This window comes from Magnolia sinica, chromosome 10 (genome assembly GCF_029962835.1).
Source record: "Magnolia sinica isolate HGM2019 chromosome 10, MsV1, whole genome shotgun sequence".
In the NCBI taxonomy this organism is placed as follows: Eukaryota; Viridiplantae; Streptophyta; class Magnoliopsida; order Magnoliales; family Magnoliaceae; genus Magnolia; species Magnolia sinica.
The window spans coordinates 11,399,066-11,414,838 of NC_080582.1; the positions used below are offsets into that span (position 1 = coordinate 11,399,066).

General features: G+C 38.6%; 1 pseudogene; it reads right to left on the reverse strand.

Annotated features, from left to right (window-relative positions):
- Positions 1–1,494: 1,494 nt before the first annotated feature.
- Positions 1,495–7,908, reverse strand: LOC131217341 (uncharacterized; annotated as a pseudogene).
- Positions 7,909–15,773: the final 7,865 nt, after the last annotated feature.

The following is a 15,773-nucleotide window of genomic DNA, read 5'->3' on the forward strand; positions in this document are numbered from 1 at the left end:
GTTACTATGATAAGCCAAAAGGCTAACATTTTCTTGACTTTACTCTCTTTCTAAGAGAATGTGGTCGGCCAACCATAGAGCATATCGAGCACTTCTCCATACAATACGGTGAAGTTTTGAATCAGGATTTCTTGAAGCTCCAGCTATTTAAATTTTATCTCATCAAAATGACATTTACTTAACACATTAATTTGCCACCTAATTTTATTAATACATGGCCAAAATGGAAGAGAAATTCCATGAGTAGTTCTTTCGAACCGAGCTAGAGGAATTTATGATTGATTTATCTTGTTTAAGATATATGTCGAGAGAAACGATTGATACATATATTGCTTGCTTAAAAAAGGCGAAAAATAGGTGCCTACTCACCATGTCAAAGGTTGAATTTGTTAATTTGTCTCAAGATGACTTAGATATTGAATTATGGAAGAAATTTGAGAGCATAGAATTTGAAGATCTATTCGATCTATCCACCCGAGTCATCCATTAGAAATGGCTCCTCCAAGGGGAAAGCCAATATAATAACTCCTCAATGGGGACATATTATCAGGACTCAAACTTTGAGTTAAATATGGCAGAAGTTGTAGTAACGAAGCTATTCATTCGTCAATCTCTAACTAAGAAGGATATGGCTGCCTCTCTTATCCAAAATATGAGAAAAATATATTTAAAGGCAACAAACAATATTCTTTTGATATTACTCGTGCCAACGAGATCTTCGATCATTTGCGCTAGAAGAAAAGTTGATTAACATTCCTAAGAACCAAAATCTCAGCCGAATAGCTTAAAAAGACTGAATACTGCAAATGGCATGATATACATTCTCAGTCCATAATTAATTGTGTGGTTTTAATTCATGAACACTATCTAATCCAATATTAATAGAGGACTGCTGAAGTTCCTTAGAAAGGAGACGTATGGAAACCATGGTGGTTGATCCGACCCATTTCCATACATGGCCGAAGTAAACGTCACCAAGCATAACCTTTGGAAGCTCGATGCCGTAAGGTTGAAGGTTGATCCTGCGATAGGCTAGAGCCAACAGCCCGGCCGCAAGCTAAATCATGGCTACCAACCAACGAGGTGAAAGCCAAAACCTGATTATTGCTAAAGAATCGAGACCACGAATGACGCACGAGGGCAAATTAAAGAAGCCTCCCGATCTCCAGCTAAGAGATTGCACCAGGTTTTATGTGACTGATGTAACTGCGAGGTTAACTCCAGCCTTCTAGTATGACTTACTTTAAAAACATCATTGGCAATGGCAACAAGCCATGTTATGACTTCAAAGCTTAGACGATAGAAAATCCTGACGGGCCAGCCTAGCTTTAAGGCCCACTGGCCCAACTAGACACTTCAAATGAAAAAAGAAAACCAAAGGCTAGCTACATTGAAATACTTTTATCAAATCAGGTTCTCAAATGATTTACTAGAACTACCACGCAGACTAACCATCATCGTATATGCGACGCTGAAACAACGGATCAGATTAGGCAAAAAAGTGGGCCATCCATAGATCCCCACAAAAAAAAAAAAAAGGCAAAATAATTAGACAATCTTATCCATCACTTACAATCATTTATATAAATTTTACACACATCATTAACATATACTAGTTCACACTGATGGAATCGAGAGTCCTAAAGCAAATATGAAACATACATAAACCAAACTACTCCCACTTGGATTGAATCAGATGAGTGTGATTAAAATCATAAGTTAGAACTAAACTCCCATCCATCCTTCTCAAAACAAACCTCTCCACTTACATATAACAACCAAACTTCCTCAATCCATTCACTCCTCCAAACTCTTCCACTCTCTCCACCTTCAAATCTCTCTCATTCCCATCAATCCAACCTCCTCTACAAGCTTCCCATTTCATTCTATCTACAACTGCCATACTCAATCCCACACCCATGCTATTAGGTGGACCAGTTAACCACATCACCCCATCAACCACACGTGGGATGGCTTCCTGCCGAGAGACCATAGCCATCTCCCTTCTCACAGTCGTATTCACTACCAGGACATTCTGCTCGGTGCTGTGGTTCTCACACATGTGGATCTCATCCCACATCTGTTCAAGATACATCTCGTAAAACATGGACTTTTTCATTTCATCTTTTGAGCTTGTACCATCTTCCTTAATGAACACGAAAGGGATGTACCACTTTCCTACTACAATGCTCGTCGAATGCTTGTTAGAGATTGGGAAGTCGAATGCTGGCAGACGGGCACGTAAAGAGAGATCAATGTCGAAAAATTCTAGAATTTTCCAGAATCTTCCAGAAACTTCTAGAGTTTGATAGTCTTCTTGACTCTTCCGGAATGTTCCGGACTATGATAGAACCTTCCGGATTCTCTTAAAAAGTTTCGGAATATGATGAAACCTTATAAGATATTTGGAAGCTTTTAGAACTCTTTATAGAGTTGTGTTGATTCTAGAATCTTCCATAGCCCTCTATAAATATGGGAAGAGTCTCATTATGTACACACATAAACAACAAAGAGTGAGTTCAAGAGTGAAAGCAAGGTGTCCAAGTATTAAGAGTTCAAAAGAGTTTTTCCTTGTGTGTAAGAGTTGTCGTTCAAGAGTGATAGTTTGTGAGTGTTGTAAAGTGTACTCTTGTTGTGTATAAGTATTTGTAATAAATATAATTACATTTACTTGTCGTATTCAACTCTTCAATTTGGTATCAGAGTAAGATTTGGTCGGGATCCGTTTTTAAGGTGATTGTGCACGGTTTAGAGACTGTGAAGTTTGTTGGCTTGCTTGGTAAAGGGAGTGATAATCACATTAAGTCACGATGGTGGATCTTGTGAACACAACGAGTGGAGTTACGAGGCTTAACAACCACAACTATCAAAGTTGGAGGAGTCGCATTAAGTCATACCTTGAAGGGCGGGACTTGTGGGAGGTTGTTAATGAGAATAAAATTACCCCACCTCCTAAGGAAAATGTTGAAGTACTCTAAAAGTGGAAGATTAAGGTCGGGAAGGAAATGTACGTGCTCAAGTCAACCATTGAGAATGAGTTGCTCGGGCGAATTAAGGATGACGACACACCCAAGATGGCATGGGATACCTTTGTATCATTGTTTTAAAAAACAAATGATGCTCGACTTCAATATTTGGAGAATGAGTTAATGTCCACCACCCAAGGAGATTGTTCAGAGAAGGAGATAGATTTTGATAAACCACTCAAGCAGTCTAACACAGTCACTGACGTAGAAACTGCTTCCTCAATAGTGACAGAGACGGGTGAAATAGCCCTTGCCGCAGTTTCCAATCAAGGAGCTATCAACTACAATGATGATTGGATCGTTGATTCAGGATGTTCAAATCACATGACAGGTGATAAGAAGAAACTGTCAAGTTTATCAGCCTATAAAGGAGATCGGGTGGTGGTAACAACTAATAATTCAAGGTTGCCGATAACTCACGTAGGCACGACTACTATCACACCTTGATTTAGCCCTAATCAAGTAAAGTTGCAAAATGTTTATCACGTGCCAAAGATGAAGAAAAACCTGTTGTCAATATCGCAACTGACATCTTTTGGTAATTATGTGGTATTTGGACCGAAGGATGTTAAGGTGTACCGAAACCTTAAACCGTTAGGTACACCTATCATGGAAGGACGATGCTTGGAGTAATCTATATAATGTTAGTTGAATCAGCTTATGTAGATAAGACTCGAAAAAATGAGACTGCAGATCTCTGGCATGCACGTTTAGGGCATGTGAGTTATCATAAGCTGAAGATAATGATGAAGAAGGCTATGCTCAAAGATCTTCCCTAGCTGAATATTCGAGAAGATATAATTTGTGCAGGGTGTCAATATGGCAAAGCACACCAATTGTCATATGAAGAGTTAAAGTTTAGAGCTAAAGAACCCTTGGAACTTGTCCACTCAGACGTGTTCAGACGGGTAAAATAGGCATCGATTAGTGGCATCCGTTACATGGTGACCTTCATTGATGATTTCTCAAGGCACGTTTGAGTTTACTTCATGAAAGAGAAGTCAGAAACTAGATCAAAATTTAAAGAATTTCGGAAGAAGGTTGAAAGTGAGTTCGATAGAAGGATCCGATGCTTGCGAACGGATAATGGTGGAGAGTATATGTCAAATGAGTTCTCAAATTATTTAAAAGAGTGTAGAATTCGACGACAATTGACTGAAAGAAACGGTATTGCTAAAAGAAAAAATCGTCACCTTGCAGAGATATGTCGAAGCATGCTACATGCTAAGAATGTGCCCAGCCGATTTTGGACAGAGTGCATGCAAACAACAGCTTATGTGATCAATAGGCTACCACAGGCAAAACTAGGCTTTGTCTCACCCTTCGAGAAGCTATGGAACATAAAGCCCAAGGTGAGTCACTTCCGAGTCTTCGGATGTGTATGCTATGTGTTTGTGCCTGATCACTTGCGTAGCAAGTTCGATAAGAAGGTGATTCATTGCATCTTTTTGGGCTATAGCAGTGAAAAGAAAGGGTGAAAATATTACAACCCTGCAACTGGTAGGTGCTACATATCCAAAAATGTTGTCTTTGATGAAGCCTCATCATGGTGGTCGCCACTGAAGGAGGAGCTGCCAAACTCTCAAGACTTAGAAGATGAACTGCATGAGAAGATGGGGGAGACAAGGGAAGGAGAAGAATCTCCTAGTTCAACCAAGGAGTTGACGCCTACAACACGAGATGGTGAACAAGTGCCTAATCTATCTGGAACACTAGATAAATTGATGAGTCCTTGGCAAACTAGAGTACATCAAAGTAGTCTAGAAGAGCTTCGCCTGAGTCAATAGGAGGTTGCGGTAGACAACCCACCACTTAGGAGGTCGACTAGACAGAGAAAGCCTAACCCAAGATACATGGATGCTGCCTTAGCAGAAGAAAAGATTGTGAAAGAGTTAATGACATTTGAAGAAGTATCCCGAGACATAAAATGGCAGAAGGCGATGGAAGAAGAGATTAAGGCATTGAACCAAAATCAGACTTGGGAACTAGTTCCAAAACTCAAGGATGTGAAGCCGATATCATGCAAATGGGTGTACAAAGTCAAGACTCGCCCCGATGGATCAATAGAAAGGTACAAAGCTCAACTAGTGGCTAGAGGATTCTCACAAGAATATGGGTTGGACTATGATGAGACTTTTAGCCTAGTAGCAAAAATTACAACGGTGCGAGTACTACTAGCACTTGCAGCGAGCAAATCTTGGAAGCTGTGGCAGATGGATGTGAAGAATGCCTTTCTACATGGAGAAATTGATCGAGATATCTACATGGAGCAGCCAAGTGGTTTCCAGAGTAAAAGGCATCAGGATTATGTCTGCAAACTAAAGAAGGCCTTGTATGGGCTTAAACAAGCACCGAGGGCATGGTACGGCAAGATAGGGGAATTCCTAGTGCAAAGCGGGTTCTCGGTGGCACCTGCGGACTCCAGTCTCTTTGTAAAATTCCAGGAAGGTAAACTAGCAATAGTGCTAGTGTACGTGGATGACTTGATCATCACTGGAGATGATGACGGTGAGATTGAAAGGACAAGAGAGAACTTGTCCGTGCGATTCCAAATGAAGGAACTTGGAGAACTGAAGCATTTTCTTGGGCTGGAGATTGACCGAAGCAACAAAGGCATATTCCTCTGTCAGCAGAAGTATGCCAAAGACCTATTAAAGAAATATGGGATGCTCGAATGCAAGCCAATTGCCACACCTATGGAGGCTAATGCCAGGCTATGTTCGGAAGAAGGAAAAGACTTGGAAGATGCAACTATGTACCGACAAATAGTTGGTAGTCTAATCTACCTTACATTATCGCGACCAGATATAGCTTATGTAGTTGGTGTGGTTAGCTGGTTCATGCAAACACCAAAGAAGCCGCATCTTGAAGCAGTACGTCGAATACTGAGGTATGTGAAGGGTACGATAAACCTTGGTTTATTGTACAAGAAAGGTGAAGCATGCAAGAAAGTTGGGTACTGCGATGCTGACTATGGTGGTGATCATGGCATACGATGATCAACTACTGGATACGTATTCAACCTTGGCTCAGGAGCAATCTCTTGGTGTAGCAAGAGACAACCTACAGTATCTTTATCAACCACGGAGGCTGAATACAGAGCAATGGCAATGGCAGCACAAGAAAGCACATGGCTTATGCAGTTAATGAGGGATCTTCATCAACCAGATGATTATCCAATGATATTGCGCTGCGACAATCAATCAGCAATCTGCTTGGCTGAGAATCCAGTGTTTCATGCCAGGACCAAGCATGTGGAGGTACACTATCACTTTGTGAGAGAGAAGGTACTTCAAGGAGAAATCGAGATGAGTCATGTGAAGACCGACAACCAAGTTGCAGATATATTCCCGAAAGGACTTAGCAATGCTAAGTTCACCGAATTCAGAAAGCAACTTGGCATGATGACCAAGGCAGAATTGTGAGAGTTGGTGCTGAGGGGGAGTGTTAAATGTCATCACCACCTCTCTTGAATATTCCGGAGTCTTCCGGAAACTTCCAGACATTTCTGAAAAATTCTAGAATTTTCTAGAATCTTTCAAAAACTTCTAGAGTTTGATAGAGTTTTCTTGACTCTTCCAGAATATTCCGGACTATACTATAACCTTCCGGATTCTCTTAAAATATTCTGGAATATAATAGAACCTTATAGAATATTTGGAAGCTTCTAGAACTCTATAGAGTTATGTTGATTCTAGAATCTTCTATAGTCTTCTATAAATATAGGAAGTGACTCATTATGTACACACATAAACAATAAAGAGTGAGTTCAAGAGTGAAAGCAAAGTGTCCAAGTATTAAGAGTTCAAAAGAGTTTTTCCTTGTGTGTGAGAGTTGTCATTCAAGAGTGATAGTTTGTGAGTGTTGTAAAGTACACCCTTGTTGTGTACAAGTATTTGTAATAAATATAATTACATTTACTTGTCGTGTTCAACTCTTCAAAAAATAACATTCTGGCAGACGGGCACGTAAAGAGAGATCAATGCCGTGAGCCTCGCCTAGTTGGAAATCGTGGGGAGTTTCTGTGTATACTTCCCACCCTTCTCTTCTCAAGAACAATGGAGGGAACCCATCTGGTGCGATGGATTTGGCGACTTGGCAACCACCACGTTGGTGAATGATCTCTACCTGCTGATACGTATCCCTGTGGTCTAGAGCTCTTGGCTTCACATCATTATATGCAAAAACAACGTGTTCATATCCTCCTCCCTTGAACATGTGCATGCATTCCTGAAAAGCCCATCAAAACATACTGTTAGAAATGGTGAGGTCTTGCTTGAACACATACAAATTCGTGAATTGAGTGATTCTAAAATCATCTCATTCACAAAGTGATGGCAGTCGATGTCAGCACACAGTAATTACAAGATCTTAATCATATACAAAAATCTATACAAATGAACACAAAATGGAACTAAAAATAACTGAATTACCCTTTGTGCTTCCCAGATGCCTGTATAACGTAGCATCGATTAGAAGACAATGGCTGATCAAGAACTGGGATGAAGTAGGCCTCATCGCTATACGTCGTGCTACTATTGCCTTGGTTCTGGCTTGAGGCATGGTGCTGGGTGTAGCGGACGGTCAGGATCTTGTTCCGAGGGAAAGGTAGGTTTCGGATATAATTATAATTAATATGTTTACACAGCCCCCAACAACACGTCGCCTCCGCCTCATATTCTTCGTCGGCGACCACGAAACAACCGGAATTGGGACCTTCTGGTGGTGGCGTAAGGGCAGCTTCAGTAGATTTTGAGTAGATTGAAAGAGGCCTTGTCACATACATTTTTGTAATTTCTATTGAGGCTCTTCAGTTGTGTTATCTTTCACTTCTTGTTTGTTCCTTGCTGGCTATATATGAAATATAAAGGCATGAAAGTAAGAAGATGTTGAATGTTTCAATGAAACTACGTTTGGACCGCTAATCCCATTGACCCGAGTTTCTTATGAGTTTCTCATGCTTTATAATAGAGTTTTGCCAGAAGACGACTCGAGGAATTGCAATAGGATCATAGCCATTAGATTTGGATGGGGATTGCATACCAACCTTCGCTATCACTACTGGACTATGCTCTGTGAGGCCCACCATGATGTATGTATTTTATCTAGGATTTCCATCCATTTCGGATAATTATTTTAGGGTATAATCACAAAAATGAGGCAGATCTAAATCTCAGGTGGGACCACCGCAGGTATACAGGGCGGTCATTGAAAGCCCACCATTAGAGACTTCCTAGGGCCCACTGTAATGTTTACTTACCATCCAATCTATTGATTAGGTGACACAGACCTGGATGAAGGCGGGTGCGGATTGGATACTGACAAGGTCAGTAGCCAAAAGGCTACACAAGTGACGTCACCAAGCTCTGTCGACCCCACCATGATGCGTGTGTTGTATCCATACCGTCCAAACATTTTTAGAGATCGTTTTATGGCATTAAAAAGAGAATGAGATATATCTAAAGTTCAAGTGGACCCCACCATAGAAAATAGTGGGGACAGTGACATCCACCGTTCAAAACTTCTTAGGGGCCACAGTAGTTTCCGATGAAGCTGATATTTTTTTTTTCACTTCATCTATCTCTATGTTAACTTATGAATAGGATGGATCTCAAAAATACATCACTTTGGGCCCTATAAATGTTTCAACGGTGGGTGTGTGACGGCTCCCACGGTTTTCTGTGGTGGGTCCACTTGAAATTGAGATCCATCTCATTCTCTTTGTAATACCATAAAGCGATCTCTTAAAATGGTTGGACGGTATGGATACAACACACGCATCATGGTGGGGTCCACAGAGCTTGGTGACGTCACTTCAGTAGGGATTTAGCTACGGACCTTGTCAGTATCCAATCCGCGCCCATATATAGCTGGTGTAGCGTGCGAAGACGAGCGCCACGCTCCTCGACCTCCCTGTTGTACGAACGTTCAAAGTAGATAAAAGTTACATGGGCCCGACAATGATGTAAACGTTCAAAGTAGATCAAAGTTGCATGGGCCCCACAATGATGTATTTATTACATCCACACCATTCATCCATTTTCTAGATCATTTTAGAGCATTAAATAAAAAACGAATCATATACAAAGCTCAAGTGGACCACACCACCAAAAATAGCAGCGAGGATAATGATTTTCACCGTTAAAAAATTCATAAGACCCACCATAACGTTTATTTTCCATCCAATCTGTTAATAAGGTCACAAATACATGGATGAAGAGTAAAAACAAATTTCATATTGATCTGAAACTTCTGTAACCCCAAAAATGGTTTCAATGGTAGACGTTCAATCCCCAACTGCTTTTTTCAGCGTGGTCCAATTGATCTTTAGATCTGTCTTATTTTTCTGCTAAAGCCTTAATATGAGCTTGAAAAATGGATGGACGGTTTGGATATAACACATACCTGATGATGGGACCCACAGAACTTGCTTACGTCACTACATGTGGTGTGTGGTACACCAGCCAATCCGCTTCCCAAATATCAGCCTGATCCAAAACTTTTGTGGTTAATGGTGTGTTCAGTCACCATTGTTTCCTGTGGTGTGGTCCACCTGAGATTTGTATTTGAATCATTTTAGGTTCATGCCTAAAAATGAGATGGAAAAATGGGTAAACCGCGTGCATAGAATAGGTACACCGTGATGTGCCAACAGATTTTTACCAGCACCGAGGTCGGCAAGGGAGCGGTGACCCAGCAACGAAAGTAGGATTTGACTGGACGCGGATTGCGTCCTACCCCCGCCCGTCTCCAGCTTGGAACGGGCAGGTTCTTTAACTGGCCACCGTGCTGTATGGATCTTATCCACACCGTTCATCCATTTTCACGCCACCGTGATGTATGGATCTTATCAACACTGTCCATCCTTTTTCTTTTTTTTTTTTGTATCATTTTAAGGTATAATCCAAAAAATGAGGTAGATCCAACGATCAAGTAGACCACACCATAGGAAGCACCGGTGATACGTTGAAACTTTTATAGGGCCTACCGTGATGTTTATTTTCCATCCAACCTATTCATAAAGTTAGCTAGACCGGTATGAAGATAAAACACAAATATCAGCTCTATCCAAAACTTCTGTGGCCCGTGAAGTTTTCAATGGTATGAGTTTAATCCCCATTGTGTAGTCCACTTCAGCCTTTTATCTGCCTATTTTTTTACTTGTACCCTAAAATGATACAAAAAAATGGATGAACGGTGTAGATAATACCCATGCATCACGATTGCCACTCAAAGCTCCTGCCCGTTCCCAGTGGACACGGGCGGGGTAGGACGCAATCCAGGTCCAACAAAAGTAGGATTTGACCGGAAGCGGATTGCGTAGTCAGCAACTCCCATAGCGTACTTAGAAAACACCGTGGGGCCCACCTTGATGTATGTGTCTTATCCCCACCATCCATCCGTTTTACAAGATAATCTTACGGCATGAGCCCAAAATTGAAGCATATCCCAAGCTCAAGTGGACTATATATATAGCCTGATTGGAAACTACTATGGCCCCTAAGAAGTTTTAAACGGTGGATGTCACTTTCTCACTACTTCCTATGGTGGGGTCGAACTTTAAATCTATCTCATTCTCTTTGTAATGCCATGCAACATCTCTAAAAATGGTTGGACGGTATGGATATAACACATGCATCATGGTAAGATCTACAGAGCTTGGTAATGTCACTTTAGTAGTGATTTGGCTACTGACCTTGTCAGTATCCAATCCGTGCCCTTCACAAAGGGGGCGGGGTGTCTAGATCGTACATTTACTTTACATAAGCTACTTATACATTTAATATATTAATCTTGATATCTACTTAATTATTCCTCAAACGGTTTGTTTGGTCTACCCTTAATATCTACCTTCTAGCACATGGGCTCAACATTTGATATTGATGGTGCATTATGTTGGACCCACCTTGGACTTGTGTTCATTGTGGACCGTTTATTGTGTGGGGCCTACCTTATAACGTCTTGAAATTTTGACTCTAGCCGGCAACATGAGAAGTCGAGTTTTCAAATGTTAATATGGAAATGTTAAGTATGATATCTTTATATATTTCTTAATATTCATAACATTCACAATAGTATAGCATTCATGGCATAAAATATGGAAGGGTAACCTTATTCCAATCAACTAACTAAGCTTAAAGCAATCAAAATCCAATTAACTATATATGTTCTAGTTTGTCCTCCCAAAAGGGGACTTATCACATTTTTGAAATTTAAATCAATGCCTAAGATTAAGGAAAGCTAAAATAGGTAAATCAAGGCCATCTTAGTTTCATCGTCTACCATCTGCTGCCACAAACTAACGTACTCCGCTCCCTGGAGTTTATCTATGGGATTGCCACCTCCATCATTTAAGTATATTTAGATAGCATTAATTGCTACCAGAGTGAGGAAAATCCCTCACAGGTTATCCACAACAATCACATATAAAAAATAAAACAAATCATCCATAGAGAAACCTTATTAATACTTCAATTAATGAAGTGTTAATTGAAGGTGGGTTTAGTCTAACCTAAGGTTGAACTAATCACTCGACAGAGGTCACAAACAAGCTGACCTCATGGAGAAGATTAATAATGATGTAGCGATTCAGTGATTTCCTAAGCAATGAAGAGCTCTTGAAAGACCAAGTACACTTGATTGAGGAAGTAATGGCCAATGACATATGCTCTTGGGGTATGGTAGTGACCCCTAATGTGTGGAGTCCTCGGTTGGTTTTACCATAAATGAGAAACAAATCATTGAAGAATTGGCCATAACTAATTTAGAGAAGACCAATATAACTTTTAGAACTTTGACACCAATTATGGTCAATTGTAACATAGTATTTACGCTTACCTTATTCTTCCAAGCAAAATCTAACCAACTTAACATCATAGAAAGAGATGTGGAGGAATACAGGACTAGGATGGTGTTGAGACTCAAATATATTGCATATTTAACCCTTCAATTACATTAGATTTTCTTGTATTTAAGTGTTAATTTAATTTAATTATATACGTTTTCATCATGCGAAGTGATTCAAAAGCCTAAGATGAATGTGCTTAAAATGATGATTTAATGCTCAAAGATATAACCAAGTGAAGTATTAGATCTACAATGAACAATATTGAAGAATTCAATTACTAAAGATTCAAGGAAACAAAGTGAGGAAGAAAGGAAATCGAATATTTGAAGTATAAAAACTAAAGAAAAAGAATCATGAAAATTCAGGGTTAAAAAAATCATATGCTGAAATTCTAGGGACCAGAAGACAAAATCCTCAAAAATTGTAAAAACAGTCATTCGATGCCATCGAGGATAGTTTCAATGCCATCGAAGGTAATTTCAATCTCATCGAACCCTCTTCGATTCTATCAAAAAAGTCATGAATTTTACAAGTTAGTTATTGGACATATTCTTCGATGTCATCGAAGAGCTTCAATATCATCAAATGTGTCATGGAAGGTACGTACGACTGCATAAATTCAAAGTTGGTTTGCAATTTTTTCGAGGTGGTATGAAATTTGGTGTTTCAAAACTATAAATTAAAGTCCCTAAGACGTTCTAAATCATATTATAGGATTTGGAAATTGAGAGAAGGCTTAGGTGGAGCACTGACAACATTCTTCTTCTTCAATTTCTTCACGGGTTCTATTAGATATTTTAGTTTTTCTTTTATTTTTGAGTTAGCTATGACCAGCTAATCTCTTATCTAAGGCTAAGGGGTGAAGCTTGTAGTTCTTCTTAATGTTTAGTTTACTTTGATTCAAGTTAATTGATTTATATGTTGAATAATTCATTAATATTTGGTTTGAATGAAGAAATATTTTCAATTTGATTTAATCCATTGTCGACTCCTGGCACTTTGGATGCTAAGGAAGACTTCTGATATGTTTTTACTTGCTTTGTAATGGATTAATTTGTAAAATCCATTGATCTATTGTTGACTCTGAGCACGATAAATGCCTTGAATTCCCTGTGATCAATACATTGGTGATTTATGAGGGAACCAATTCAATTGAAGTTCAAATCTGTTTTGATACCTGAATGATAGTTAAACAAAATTATCTTCCGATTGGATGTGATAGGACTTCGATTCCAATTGAGTTATCTATTCAATTAGTTAATTGAATATTGTGATTGTTATGAGTGGATTCTTGGATCCTTAGTTGTTTCTTTATTTTTTTTAAACAACTTCTAAATCACTAAATTAAAACCCAGATAAACAATTAGACTTAGATTAGTTCTAGGCCGTGTTCTCTCATTCCCTATGGATTTGACCCCAGTGTCACTAAGTTATTACTACTTCACAACACTGCACTTGAGGTTCATGAATAAGTTTTTGGTGTCGCTGTTGGGGAATGGTATTGAATATAATTAAGTTTAGGTTTTATAAGTTCATTTTTTTTTCAAGTTAGATTGTTTTAGTTTTTTGATTTTTTATAACCTGGGATTTTTTTAGAATTTTCTAATTTCAATTTTATTTTTTTTTCTTGGGTTTCTTATTTTACTTTCTAACATTAATAATATAATTTGATTATTTTGATTTTGTAGGATTTTCAATTTTAATTCCTCTCTTTTGATAACATCCTTCTTTGCTCCATTTACTTACTTTCCTTATTGCTGTAGAATTTTTCTTTAAAAAATTTTTATTAGGATTTCATCATGTTTATGACAAAATGGACACGTGAATACTATAATCAACTTCAAAGAGATAAGAGATTAGTTGAAGGGTTGTAAGATGAATATATTAGGAAGCAACAAAAATCTCAAAAATTTATTAGGGTTTCATTATGTTTATGACAGAATGGACACGTGAATACTTTAATAAACTTCAAAGAGATGAGGGATTAGTTGAAGGGTTGTCAGATGATTATGTTAGGAAGCAAGAAATACCTCAAAAATTTACTTAAACCACAATCGAAAATCGACCGAGATATGAAGCTCCACTAGTTAAGAAGTCACCACGTGATTATATGAGGGAGAACAATTATCATTCACCAGCTAAGAAGATAACGTGTGATTATATTATAGGTGATAACGCTTACTAACAACCATCAAATACTCCCACATATGACTTCAATTGTTGGAAACATTAGAGTTTAAATTGGAAAGGTGAACCAACCATGGATTTTAATGACTCTCTCTTTAGATCCCCTACTTATTAGATCAAATTAGAAACAACCCAAGAGAATTCACTTTATAAATTTGATGTAGGATGTGACAGATATACATTCCTATTATGGTTGGACCAAGAGAAGGTGGACCGTAAATTGATTATAACTTTTGATCCGGGTATCGTTACAAGGCACACCTGACTGAGTATCATGAACCAAAGCAGGATGAGAACTTGAGGATGACTTCTTTTGAAGTAGAGGGGACTGATGTAGCACAGGTCACAGATACTTTCATGTCCAAGAAGGACCAAAGAAGGCCCAATCGGATGCAGAAATCATCAAGACCATCAGAACCTTAAAACATGTATATCTCTCAAACCGGAATGAGTTACTCGACGTACTATATATGATTTTGGGATAAGATGAGCTACTTTAGCCAACCAACCCTGCCTAGCCGAGTTGCCCAAGCCAAATTTGTGAGATTCCATTAGATCAACGATCGAATTCCATGTTTATTTCCGTTTTTACTATTTTTAGTAATTTTTGGTTTGATTGTAACTCTTCATCCGTTGGGCTTTAGGAGTTGTGTCCAACATGAAAAGTGTTTAGAAAAATTAAGAGAATAACGTGGTTAACCCACATAGGACACTCAATATAAATATTAAATTTACTATTTATAGTAAGCTATGGATTTTATGGAGTTTTAGTTATAGTTTAATTCTGAAACTTCTTGCAAGACTTGGTATCCATATTTAAAGGGTTGTACACACGTTTATTTTAATCATCGATCAATTTATGATTTTTCATGAATATTATTTCTATTTTCTTACTTTTTTCTCGTGGATTCGATAAGTCTTTGTAAGGAGTCCGGGGATGCTTCGTGGATTCGAAGAAGTTATCCTTGAGGAAGACGGTGATCGACCTCATCACGTTCATCCCTGCATCAAAATTCATGGATGCTCAGGAGAAATTTAATCAACGGATGGCCATTCTGATTGATTAAACACAAGATTTTTTTTTTTTTTTTTTAAATGTCAAGAATAAACATATTACCCTTGTTACAGTGGAGCCAAATAAATATAGGAAAAAAGTGATTTTAACAAAACCTATTCATAGAATGACTCAACACTTGATGCCATTGTACATTAAGACACTTTGACAAAATCCTTATTACAAAGTCCTAGTTGACACGGTGCAGGTATTCTACTAATTTCTATGCTAAAGAAGCTAGGAAAAATAGAAAATACTTAATTGCAAGTCCTAGTTGACAACGGTGTAGTTAATATAATGCTAACTTCCATGTTAAAGAAGCTAGGTAAAATAGAAAAAATACTTAATTCCGATTGAAGTCGCTGCCTGTAATTTTACGGTGTGGTATCACTGATATTGGTGGGATTTCACCATTCCGACGTCTCCTTGCAGTTTTTCATTTGATTTAAGCAGCTATATTATACGATAGAGTCAGGAGTACCATAATATTGTAGCGCCCACATCTCCATTGTACAAGCAGCAGGGTTACATGCCGCATGGGACCGTTCATCTAGTTTTCCTACTGTGGATTGGAAGTGTTTAAAAACACAGTTCAGATGATCCTAGTCGTTGATTAGTGGATCCTTTGAATCTAGCTGCCGTAGAAAATAAAAGCTTG